General features: G+C 34.9%; 1 non-coding gene across 1 annotated transcript; it reads right to left on the reverse strand.

Annotated features, from left to right (window-relative positions):
• Positions 1–10,084: 10,084 nt before the first annotated feature.
• Positions 10,085–10,247, reverse strand: LOC120089535. The gene has a single exon (XR_005485211.1). It is a non-coding gene; the product is annotated as a U1 spliceosomal RNA (small nuclear RNA).
• Between the last annotated feature and the right edge of the window lie 1,098 nt (positions 10,248–11,345).

Genomic DNA, 11,345 nt, shown 5'->3' on the forward strand with positions numbered 1-11,345 from the left:
TTCCCAGCTTCTCACTCATTCTTGTCTAAAAAATGGTAGGCTTATTGAATCGAAAAACTGGCCACTCTCACCCATACAAATCAACTTACAATCCTTCGTGAAGTAGAGTTCATAATACAATCAGGATTAAGACTAAGTTGCCTAGGTCATCCAATTGAAATAGGAACCAAACTCGTTAACGGCGTTACATCTAGTGATTACTATTTCGTGGTCCGGTCTTATGCAAACTCATTACATAGGATACCTTCACTCGCGTGTCACCTACACAAACACGTTGGATCATTGTGTTTGTATCAAATACAAAATGGGTCGTATCCATAGTGTCACAAGGATAAGGTACCCAGCCTTATCCCTATACTATAAATCATTAACGCTATTTCTTGTACATTAATCCCTATATGTCTCCATATACAGTTCATGACTCATAAGGAAGCCTTGGATGTTAGTTTATTGGATTTAGGGTTATTAAGACAAAATAGAATACAACAAAATCAATAACTTTTATTGAATTAACATCAATAACTATTTATTGATGACGAACAATTGATAACATTTACTATCTACGAGTTTTAGGGCATAAAACCTAACAGGAGAGAAGTATTTTTGCATGAACCTCTCTACATCTTGTCCCACATCATTATTTTACCAGACTCTAAGGCCCATTGCTTGTCATCGTCTCAGAGTGAATATGAAAAATAGGGATAATCTTATTGCTTCTGGTGTGATTCCAAGAATAACGAATGAATTACAAGTCTCTAGGAAGCGTTTCATGTGAGCGTGGGTCTTCGCCAGGGCATCGCCAAACTGTCCTACAGTCTATAACATTTGTAGCATGACAGATTTCATTTCAAACCGAGTCCCGTCAGGCATTGGACAATGATCCCAGTGAAACATCATACAACACTAGTGATGCATATTCACGCATTAGACGTGTGCTATTGTTCACCATGAGGATTGGATTTACTGCAACATTAGCTAGCTTTTAAGTCAAAATTTGGTTATTTTGGTTGTCTGCCATTTGTTGTTGCCTTAACCTTTGACATCTATTTAATTTGTTTCTTCGTCTGAAAGTTCTTTCAATCTCTAGGTTGTATCTGAGTTTTGGAGTTCTTGCTCTGCTTATAAAACGTTTACAAGTCCAGGCTTATCTTGTAATACACCTTCGATTGAAAGTTCTGCAAAAAGATACAATATCCAAATTCGGTTAGCTACGTTATTAGAATCCCTGACAACAGCGCTAAAAACTTGTTACGCTTCAATTTTAAGATAAATGACGATGAGAATGAATGATTATGACGAAGATATTCAATCTATCTCTTGGTATAAAGATGATGTTATGTTGGATTGCATATAGATTTATGTTCATGCACACCTTGCTAGTTGCATACAAGTTGTCTTAAGTTGGGCACAAGTATAAATCTAACTTAAGTGTCCTGGTAATTCCATGTTCAAACGCGAGGATTATAGAATACACTAACATAGGTTTTGGTCTTTGGATCTATTGCAGAGGTTTCCTAATTGGTTGATGTCGTTGGTTATGTACACTAAATTGTTGGCATGCATGCAAGAGGGAAATAAGAGTTCAAAAAAAGGGAAAAAGGTTTGTGAATGATTGGATCAAGGGTAGATGATATGCGTTGATTTCCTAGTGGGAAAAACAAGCCTATGTAAACACGATGACAATGAAATCGAAATGGTACAGATGTTTGTTAAAATCTAAGTGTATTTGTGATGCATTAGAAGTCTGTTCTTTAATTTATTCTCAACATCTCTCGATGCAGATGCCACACTTATCCTATCTCTTGGTTGCATGCGTTAGTTAAGATGAACAGGCAAATGATATGAATAATTTTATCTCTAGAATTACTCCCGCTATAGCTCGATGCGTTCAATAAGTAACTACTCTCTCGAATGAGTATTTGCTTTTTCATTTCAACCAACTGATCATATAGATTCAAGCAACAAAGTTTATGCACTTATCAAGCCAGAAGATTCACGTACACAAATAACATAAAAAATTAACAGATGGAGATGTGAAGAATGGTTGAGATTGAGATTGAATTATAGAAATAAGTCTTGATACATATAATCTTAGTTCAATCAAGTGGGATAGTGAATGAGAATGCAAAGTAAAAGAAATAAATCAAGCCACAGGGTTCAATCTCTTGTCTTTTTTGGCTTGTTTTTATGCTTGTTATTGCCAACTCAATAGAAGGTTGAAGGAGATGTCTCTCTCGAGCTTCTTTCCAGCAGCACCCATTACCAACAGTGGAGAATGGCTATCGTCCTTCCTATTTCTTGTTTGCAATCGGTAGAGGTGAAAAAAAAGAAAATGGCTAACTCTCTAACTAACTCCTCATTGTAGGCAACATCTCTTTGTATAGGCAATCAGAACAGCCACTTGGTGATGTGATTACATTAAATTCTATACCCTGAGACAGCTACCTGTCATTCTTCCTTGATCGAACACCACCAGTTAGATGCCCATGCCTGCAAGTTGTGATTTTTTGGGGATTGCACGAGCCAAATGTATCTTTCATGCATCGGATAAGTTGGACGCATGCCCCTTGCGTTGGCCTTGTCTGCAACACTTAGTAAATTTTTCTGATTCCTACATTAAAGTGTGTTGGTGATGCAGTTTTTCATTAAGGAAGACACTTTTGCATAAGTTTTATCACATATGTACAGTTTCATGCATTTTCCTTTATCATGAATGTGTTTACATCACTTATAATCTTAATTATTCCAACTTTGAGAGAACAATAACTTATATTTCTACAAGTTATCATATGGTTTTAGCAACTTTAAAATGGCGAGCGCTACTTTAAACATGTTTTCAAATCAAATGGTGATAGTTATACGAGCTAGAAAAATACTATTAACATTGTTCTCATTATCGATGATCTGCGATTCGCCCTGGTTGAGGAATGTCCTCAAGCTCTAGTTGCCCATGCAGCCCCAAATGTTCGGGAGGCATATGAGCGATTGGTCAAGGCGAATGAAAAGGCTCGAGCTTATATCTTGTTCAGCTTGTCAAAAGTTTTGGTCAAGAAGCATGAGCTCATGCTCACTACCCGTGAGATCATGGAGTCCCTGAGGGGAATGTTTGGACAACCATACTCACAACTCAAACATGACGCTCTCAAGTATATCTTCAATGCCAAGATGAAAGAAGTGACATCTATTCATGAACATGTTCTGAATATGATGATCAAGTTTAATGTGACGAAGATGAACGGGTCTATTAATGATGAGGCCGGTCAAGTTAGCTTCATCCTGGAAACTTTACCTGAAGGTTTCCTACAATTTCGTAACAACGTTGTTATGAACAAGCATGACTACAACCTGACCACTCTGCTCAATAAACTGCATACATACCAATCTTTGATGGAATTCAAGGAACAAAAAGGTAAGGTAAATGTTGTCTCATCCTCCAAAAATTTTAGCTGAGGTTTAACCTTTGGGACAAAGTTTGCACCTTCAGTAACTTAATGCAAAAGGTAAAAAGTCTCTCTTAAAGAAAATGTCCAACTTTGGCACCTAAAATTAGGTAATATAAATCTAAATAGAATTGAAAGGATGGTTAAGAATGGACTTCTAAGTGAGTTAGAAGAAAATTCTCTACCAGTATGTGAGTCATGTCTTGAAGGCAAAATAACTAAGAGACCTTTTGCTGGAAAAAGGTCACAGAGCCAAAGAAGCCTTAAAACTTGTACATTTGGACCTAGGTGGTCTTATGAATGTTAAGGCAAGATGAGACTTTGAATATTTCATCTCCTTTAATAATGATTATTCACGGCACGGGTATGTTTACTTAATGCAAGAAAAGTCTGAAGCCTTTGAAAAGTTCAAAGAGTACAAGGCTGAACTTGAAAATGCACTAAGTAGAACAATAAAGACACTTCGATTTGATCGAGGTGGAGAGTATATGGATTCAAAATTCTTGGACTTTTTGATGGAACATGGAATTGTATCCCAGCTCTCAATACCTAGTATCTCAGCAGAATGGTGTATCAAAAAGGAGAAATTAAACCTTGTTGGATATGTTTCGATCTATGATGAGTTATGATCCCTTACCTCACTTGTTTTAGGGATATGCAGTACATACTGCAACCTATATTTTGAATTGTGTTCCATCCAAGAGTGTTTCTAAAACACCTTTGGAATTATGGAATGGTCGTAAAGGTAGTTTATGTCATTTCAGGATCCGAAGTTGTCCAGCATATATGTTTGAGGCTAATCCTAAAAAATTGGAACCTCGTTCAAAATTATGCCTTAAGGTTACCTCAAAGGAAAAAGAGGTAGTTACTTCTACAATCCAAAAGATAATAAAGCATTTGTGTCAACAAACGCTATATTTTTAGAAGAGGATCACATCAGGGAGCATAAACTGCACAGTAATAGTATTGAATGAGCTTGTCGGTGAAACTACTGAACCTTCAACAAGATTTTTTAAAGAGCCATGTACATCAATAAAATTTGTTATATCGGTTCATCTAGTAGGTTACATACACCTCAACTGTTAAGGGAACCTCAACATAGTTGGAGGGTTTCGAACCTGCCTGTTCGTTATATGGGTTTAATAAAAATCTTAACTGCCATATCTGATGGTGACGTTGAGGATCCATTGTTATATAAGAAGACAATCAAGGATGTAGACAAAGATGAATGGATCAAAGCTATAAATCTCAAAATAGAGCCTATGTACTTCAATTCAATGAATGATCTTGTAGATCAACCTAATGGGGTCAAATTTATAGGTTGCAAATGGATCTACAAGAGAAAAAGGGGTGTAGATGGTAAGGTGCAAACCTTCAAGGCTAGACTAGTGGCAAAGGGTTATACCCAGGTTAAGAGAGTTGACTATAAGGAGACTTTCTTATCTGTTCCCATGTAAAAGTCTATTCGGATACTCATGTCCATTATCGCATATTATGACTATGAGATTTGGCAAATGGACATCAAGATTGCATTTCTGAATAGCAATCTTGAGGAGGCCATCTTCATGCAACAACCAAAGGGATTCATAATCTAAAGTCAAGACCAAAATATTTGCAATCTTAATCAATCCATTTATGGATTAAAACAAGCTTCTCAATCTTGGAATATAAGATTTGATTTTGCGATCAAATCTTATGGCTTTGATCAAAATGTTGATGAACCTTGTATTTACAAGAAAATTATCAATGGTTCAGTACCTTTCTCAGTGTTATACATAGATAATATCCTACTCAATGGGAATAACGTAGGACTACTAACTGACATCAGACAGTGGTTGGTGTCCTAATTCCAAATGAAAGATTTGGAAGAGACACAGTTTGTTCTGGGCATACAAATCTTTAGGGATCGTAAGAAAAAATTGTTGGCTTTGTCTCAGACATCATATATTGACAAGATGCTTGTCAAGTATTCGATGCAAAACTCCAAGAGAGGTTTGCTATCTTTCAAGCACGAAGTTACTTTGTCTAAGGAACAGTATCCTAAGACGCCTCAAGAAGTTAAGGAAATGAATGGATCCCCTATGCATTGACTGTTGGCAACCTGATGTACGCAATGTTATGTACTAGACCTGACATCTACTGTGCAGTGAGGATAGTTAGTAGATATCAGTCTAATCCAGGATTAGATCACTAGATTGTCGTTAAAACCATCCTCAAGTATCTTAGGAGAACGAGGGACTACATGCTTGTGTATGGGTCTAAAGATCTGATCCTTATAGGATACACTGACTCTGATTTTCAGACTGATAGGAATTCAAGAAAATCCACTTCAGAATCAGTGTTTACTCTTAATGGATAAGTTATAGTCTAATGAAGCACCAAGCAGGGGTGCATTGCTGACTCCACTATGGAGGCAAAATATATAGCGGCTTGTGAAGCTGCCAAGGAGGTTGTTTGGCCCAGGAAATTCTTGATTGATCTGAAAGTAGTTCCCGACATGTCAAGACCTATCACTCTATATTGTGATAATAATGGTGTTATGGCTAATTCTAAAGAACCTAGGAGACACAAGCATGGAAAACATATTGAACACAAATATTACTTGATTCGAGAGATTGTGCATCGAAGGAACATGATCATCATGCAAATAGCTTCAACGCATAACGTTTCTGATCCATTTACAAAGGCCTTCATGGCTAAGGTGTTTGAAGATTCCTGAAGAGTCTAAGTCTACTAGACATGTCTCATTTAGTCTAGGATAAGTAGGAGATATTATTGGGCGCGTATTATACGCCCTAGTTTTCGATTCTTGTACGTTGTACTTATTTGTAATTTTATTTGTTACTCCCCAATAGCTTTAGAACAAGTTGGAGATTGTTAGGGTTGATACCCTAAATCTCATGGGTCTCATAGTTTGTAATTGTATTGTACACACTTTATTTATCTAATAAAATAAAGAGGTATTTTATTTAACATTTAGTAGTATTAACACACAAAAGCCAATAAACTAAGATCCAAGGTTATCTTCTATAACTTAAACATGTATGTAGAGACATACAAGTGGATCATGTTTAAGTGATAGCTTAAATGGTCTGTAGTAGATGGATAAGGCGGGGTACCTTATTCTTGTGACACTACGAATACTGCCCGCTTTGTAGTTGTTACAATTGTTGTAAAGTGCTACAAATGATCTAATCTTGATCATTCATGTGGAGACATGTGAGCATGATTCTATACAAAGAGTTGTATAAGACCGAACCACGAAATGAATAACCTCTCTATATAACATCATTGATAGATAAGACTTACATTTCACCAAGATGACCATAGGTGACTTGACCTAAATCCTGAGTGAGTTGTGAACTCTTACCTATGAAGGCGATCCTTTGATTTGCATGGGTGAGAATGGCCAGTTTCATCGACTCATTATGTCTGCCCTTTTGAGGATTTGTCTGGTTTAGAAGTTGAGAACACAACTACACAAAAAAAAAATTCGTCGTTTCTCTATAGTTAGAGTAAGTAGAGAAATTGTTTCCTTAAGGGTTGATTCCTAGACTTGAACAATGCCCTTTTGAGGATTTGTCTGATTTGGAAGTTGGGAACACAACTACACAAAAAATAATTCGTTGTTTCTCTATAGTTAGAGTAAGTAGAGAAATTGTTTCTTTAAGGGTTGATTCCTAGACTTGAACAATGTGGTGTCACACCCTCTCCTAGCTTGAGAGGGGTTAGGTCATAATTAGACTATAACTTATTGTTCATTAAAAGAATTAGTGGTACTTAAGAAATTAGATGTAGCTACAGGGGCAAAGCTAATTTTGGTCGAGTTGTACTTACGAACATTGTAAAGGGTCAATGTGTTGTTGATTGGTTGGACACAGAAATATATCTATAGTGCGAAGAGTGCAACTGTCGGTCTTTAGTGGAGTGATCGACAGTTAATGGAAGTTGACTAATTAATTAAAAGAGTTTAATTAATTAATCAAGTGTCATTGGAGCTTCAATATATAGGTCCATAAGGTACCCTCATTAGTTCAATTGAGATAAATGTGAATCAAGTTAATTTGGATTAATTTGAATTGTTCAAATTGGAAAAGGAATTGATTATATAATTATATGAGATATAATTTGAGAATTTGAATATGATTCAAATATCAAAAGTAAGATAAATTTGATTCATATTAAATATCGTTGAATAAACTACGATTCACACATTCCTCAAGGATACAACCATCACAACAAACATTAAAACATACTCAACTATTATGGCATGCTTATATTCACAATTTAAGATTTACACCGGTCTACAACCATATATCACGAACAGAAGCAGCCATATTCATAACACTTGCATATAATCAGCAGAACTGCCAGACAAAGGTTCATGTGTTTGTATTTAACGGAAGCAAAACCATACACAAACTGTTGTATTAGTAATTTAATAGAGACATAGCATACACATGTTAGCACACCACAAGCGAACCAAAAAAATCTACTTACTTAAGCGTCCTAAATCGCCTCTAAATTAATCGAAAGTCTCCCAAGACGATCTTAAGCCTCAATCCAAATACCCCCGAACCATGTTTAAACCACAAACAGAGAATACCCAATAGTCCATGACTAAATTACAACATCTAAATCTAATTTAAAAGAGTCTAAACGAAGTTCTAAAGTCTAAAACTCACCCAAAGAAACTTGGGTCTTTGCTGCAAAGTGTTCGAATAGTTGCGAAACAATTCTGCAAATTGATGCTTCCAACTATTAGAGACATTACCAAACAACCTTAAGCTAGTACGAAAAATAATTCAGAGCATCCTTACCCACTGAAGCGTACTCAAACGGCTCGAAACCTTGTTGGTCGGTGTCCAAATACACTTAACCCGTCATATTTGGAGCCGTTAAGTAACGGGTAACTTAAATCTAACGTCGAAAAGTAATGGGCAAGTGTCGAAACTCACCGAACAAGAGGAAAACGTTGTTGCTAAAGAGGACCGCTGAAGAAGAAGACATGTTACTGATCAGGACGCCATGCCGCCGTCGGTGCGGCGGAGTTGCACCATTCAGATCCTCAATCGCCATGCGTAGGGGAAGACGCCATTCGTGGGTTGTTTACGCCGCTGCAGGTCATGCCGCTATTGTTGATGTGTGTCTCGCGCAATTGAAGGAAGAAGAACGAAGAGGACTGAGGTGTGCAGCTGAAGCTCTCTCTTTGCGGCAATAAGAAAAAAGAGAGAAAGAAGAAGGGAGTGAAAAGAGGGAAGGAAAACGTGAAGAGCGAGAGGAAGAGAGAAAGGAAAAGGGAGGCTAATTTGCTTACTTTTCCATTCTTTCTTTTCTTTTCTTTTCTTTTCTTTTCTTTTCCAAAAAAAAAAAACAAAAAAACAAAACAAAACCCAAATCCAAATTAAAAAGAAAATAAAAATATATAGTTTTTTTAAATCAAAATATATCTTTCCTTTGCCGAAATGTGACACCCTACTAATAAAGATTTAAAAGGTTTGGAAATATCAACCAAAATTCTAGAAAATAAAGGTTTTAATTAAAAATATCTTTTTCTAACTTTTTAAGAAATTTGGTTTTGACTAATTTAGGAGGTAAAATTGAAAATACTAATTTTATAAATTAGAATCGACAATTGCAAAGTCCCATTAATTTAAGATTAATGGGTTGAAAGAGATTTAATGGCATGATTTAATCCAAAATTAACTTAATTTATAATGCAGGATGTAAGTGTGAGTTTAATAGGTGTAATTAATGCCAATGGGATGCAACTCTTTAAGATGGGGCATGATTCTTCAAATCTATGTGTCTATTGAATCAATAGATACAATACTTGACATAATAGATTGCAACTCTTTAGGTGGAGGTGATTGTGTAATCAAATTGGTAGAATGAGATGTATGTATAAATACTATGCATTACAATCTTACAAAAAAGAACAAAAACTTTAGAGACAAAACTTTCAAATTAGAAATATTGAAGTAGTGCATTCTTTATATGTGAGATGTAGGTATAAACAAAGCATGTGTTTGTTTACAATCTTAAAAAAATAATTCCATACCATTCAAGCGTTTAGAGGGGAAAAAATAAAACTTGGAAGGCAAAATGAATTTAAAATTTAAAAAAAAAAATAGTAGAACAAATAAGTAGAGTTTTCAAATTTCTTAATAAAATAGTAAGTAAATTTATAAAAGATGGAGATTCAAAAATAGAAAAATAAGGAAAAATGATTTTAAACTTTTATCGAGACTTCTAAAAGTTTAGAAAAAGTTAACACCTAAAAAATTATAAAGAAAAAACAATATTTTGGAGAAGAAAAATTTTAGAAAAAATAAAAAACTTAAACTTTTTGATAAAAATATGAGGAAGAAAATGATGGATAAAAAAATATTTGAAAAAGTTGGCTTAAATTAAAGAATTAAGATAAAGTACGTTGTTTTTATTTGTTCTATTCTATTTTTCTTATCACGCATTGGTGAATGCACACAAACCCTAAACGCCCAATTGGTCAAGTTCTACCTAAAAGAGAACCAAAAACCCTACGAATGTAACTTGACCAATAAATGAATAAATTAGATGCGTTATCTTCCTTTAGAAGATTTAATTATACGACTCTTGAGGAAAAAACCTTGGGCTTAAAATGGGAAGGGGCCGCGCGAACGCAGGCCCCCACTGCCACAAATTATGACGTAGGCTCTGCCACTTTGGACAGACCTTAGGCGGGCACCCCTCCTCATGTGCAATGGAGGTCACCAACCTAGGCCATGGGCCTTCATGATCGCCCAAAGACCCCGTCCAGGTAAGTATGTTGTTACGAAGCCCCTTAGTTTGCTTTTATACCCACTTCCCGCCTCTCCTCTCGCAAACTTCACCGATGTGGGACAAACACTAACTTCATATTTTCCTTCAATTTCCCATCTGCTTCCTATTTATCCTTTCCCTTTACACCCCCCCACCCCTTCTTCAACAAATATCAATTCTGCATTTCTACTTTCTTTTTCCTTTTTTCTTTTTCTTCTTTTATTTTGAAGAAAATTCCACAAGTTACCCATGAATTATGGCTGTTAATTTTAACTTTTAATTTGATCCATTAAAATTGGTTATTTATTGCAATGGATTTTATATGTTAGGGTATATTTGGATGGACTGTAAAAAAAATGTTTTTTTAAAATACATTTTCTGTTAAACATTTTTTATACAAATTGTTTAAAATTTAAACACTTGTATGTTTGATGATATTTTTCAAAGTTTTTATATACATAAGTTCGCTTGGTTTTTTCTATACTAAAGTGTTTATACGAATGTTAAATTTCTAATAGGACTATTAAACACGGTAAACTAATTATGTTAAAGTCAAACATTATTTTCATTATTTTCTTCTATTATTGAAAAATTCAATTTTAGAAGCACGTCTATCTTAAAATTTAAATGCATAATCATTAAAAAAAATCGACCTCCAACAACCATACATAAACAATAATAATTTTACAATATCAACGAAATATAAGAAGTTGTGCAATTTGTTTACGTTCTTCATTCATCTCCGTTTCATGACCAATCGAATCCCTTGTTCATTAACGTTCTCGTGATTTATTTCATCATTTGAAGATAGTAACATCTTATCATTATCATAAGGCTTGAACTCAAAATCTATGTTTAAATGAACTCTTATAAAGTTATGGAGGGCCATTGAAGTAACAACAATTTTCATTTATTTGTCGAATGGAAAATTAATCATTCGTCAAGCAATTTTCCATCTATTCTTCCAAACACTAAATGTTCTCTCAATTTTCCATCTATATTTATAGACATTTCAATCAAATAAAAATTCAATATTAGAACCAGTATAACACAGAAATAAAGTTTACAAAAGAAACAAAGTTTATATATGCAATTTCTTTATGC

The sequence above is a fragment of the Benincasa hispida genome, chromosome 10 (genome assembly GCF_009727055.1).
Source record: "Benincasa hispida cultivar B227 chromosome 10, ASM972705v1, whole genome shotgun sequence".
NCBI lineage: Eukaryota > Viridiplantae > Streptophyta > Magnoliopsida > Cucurbitales > Cucurbitaceae > Benincasa > Benincasa hispida.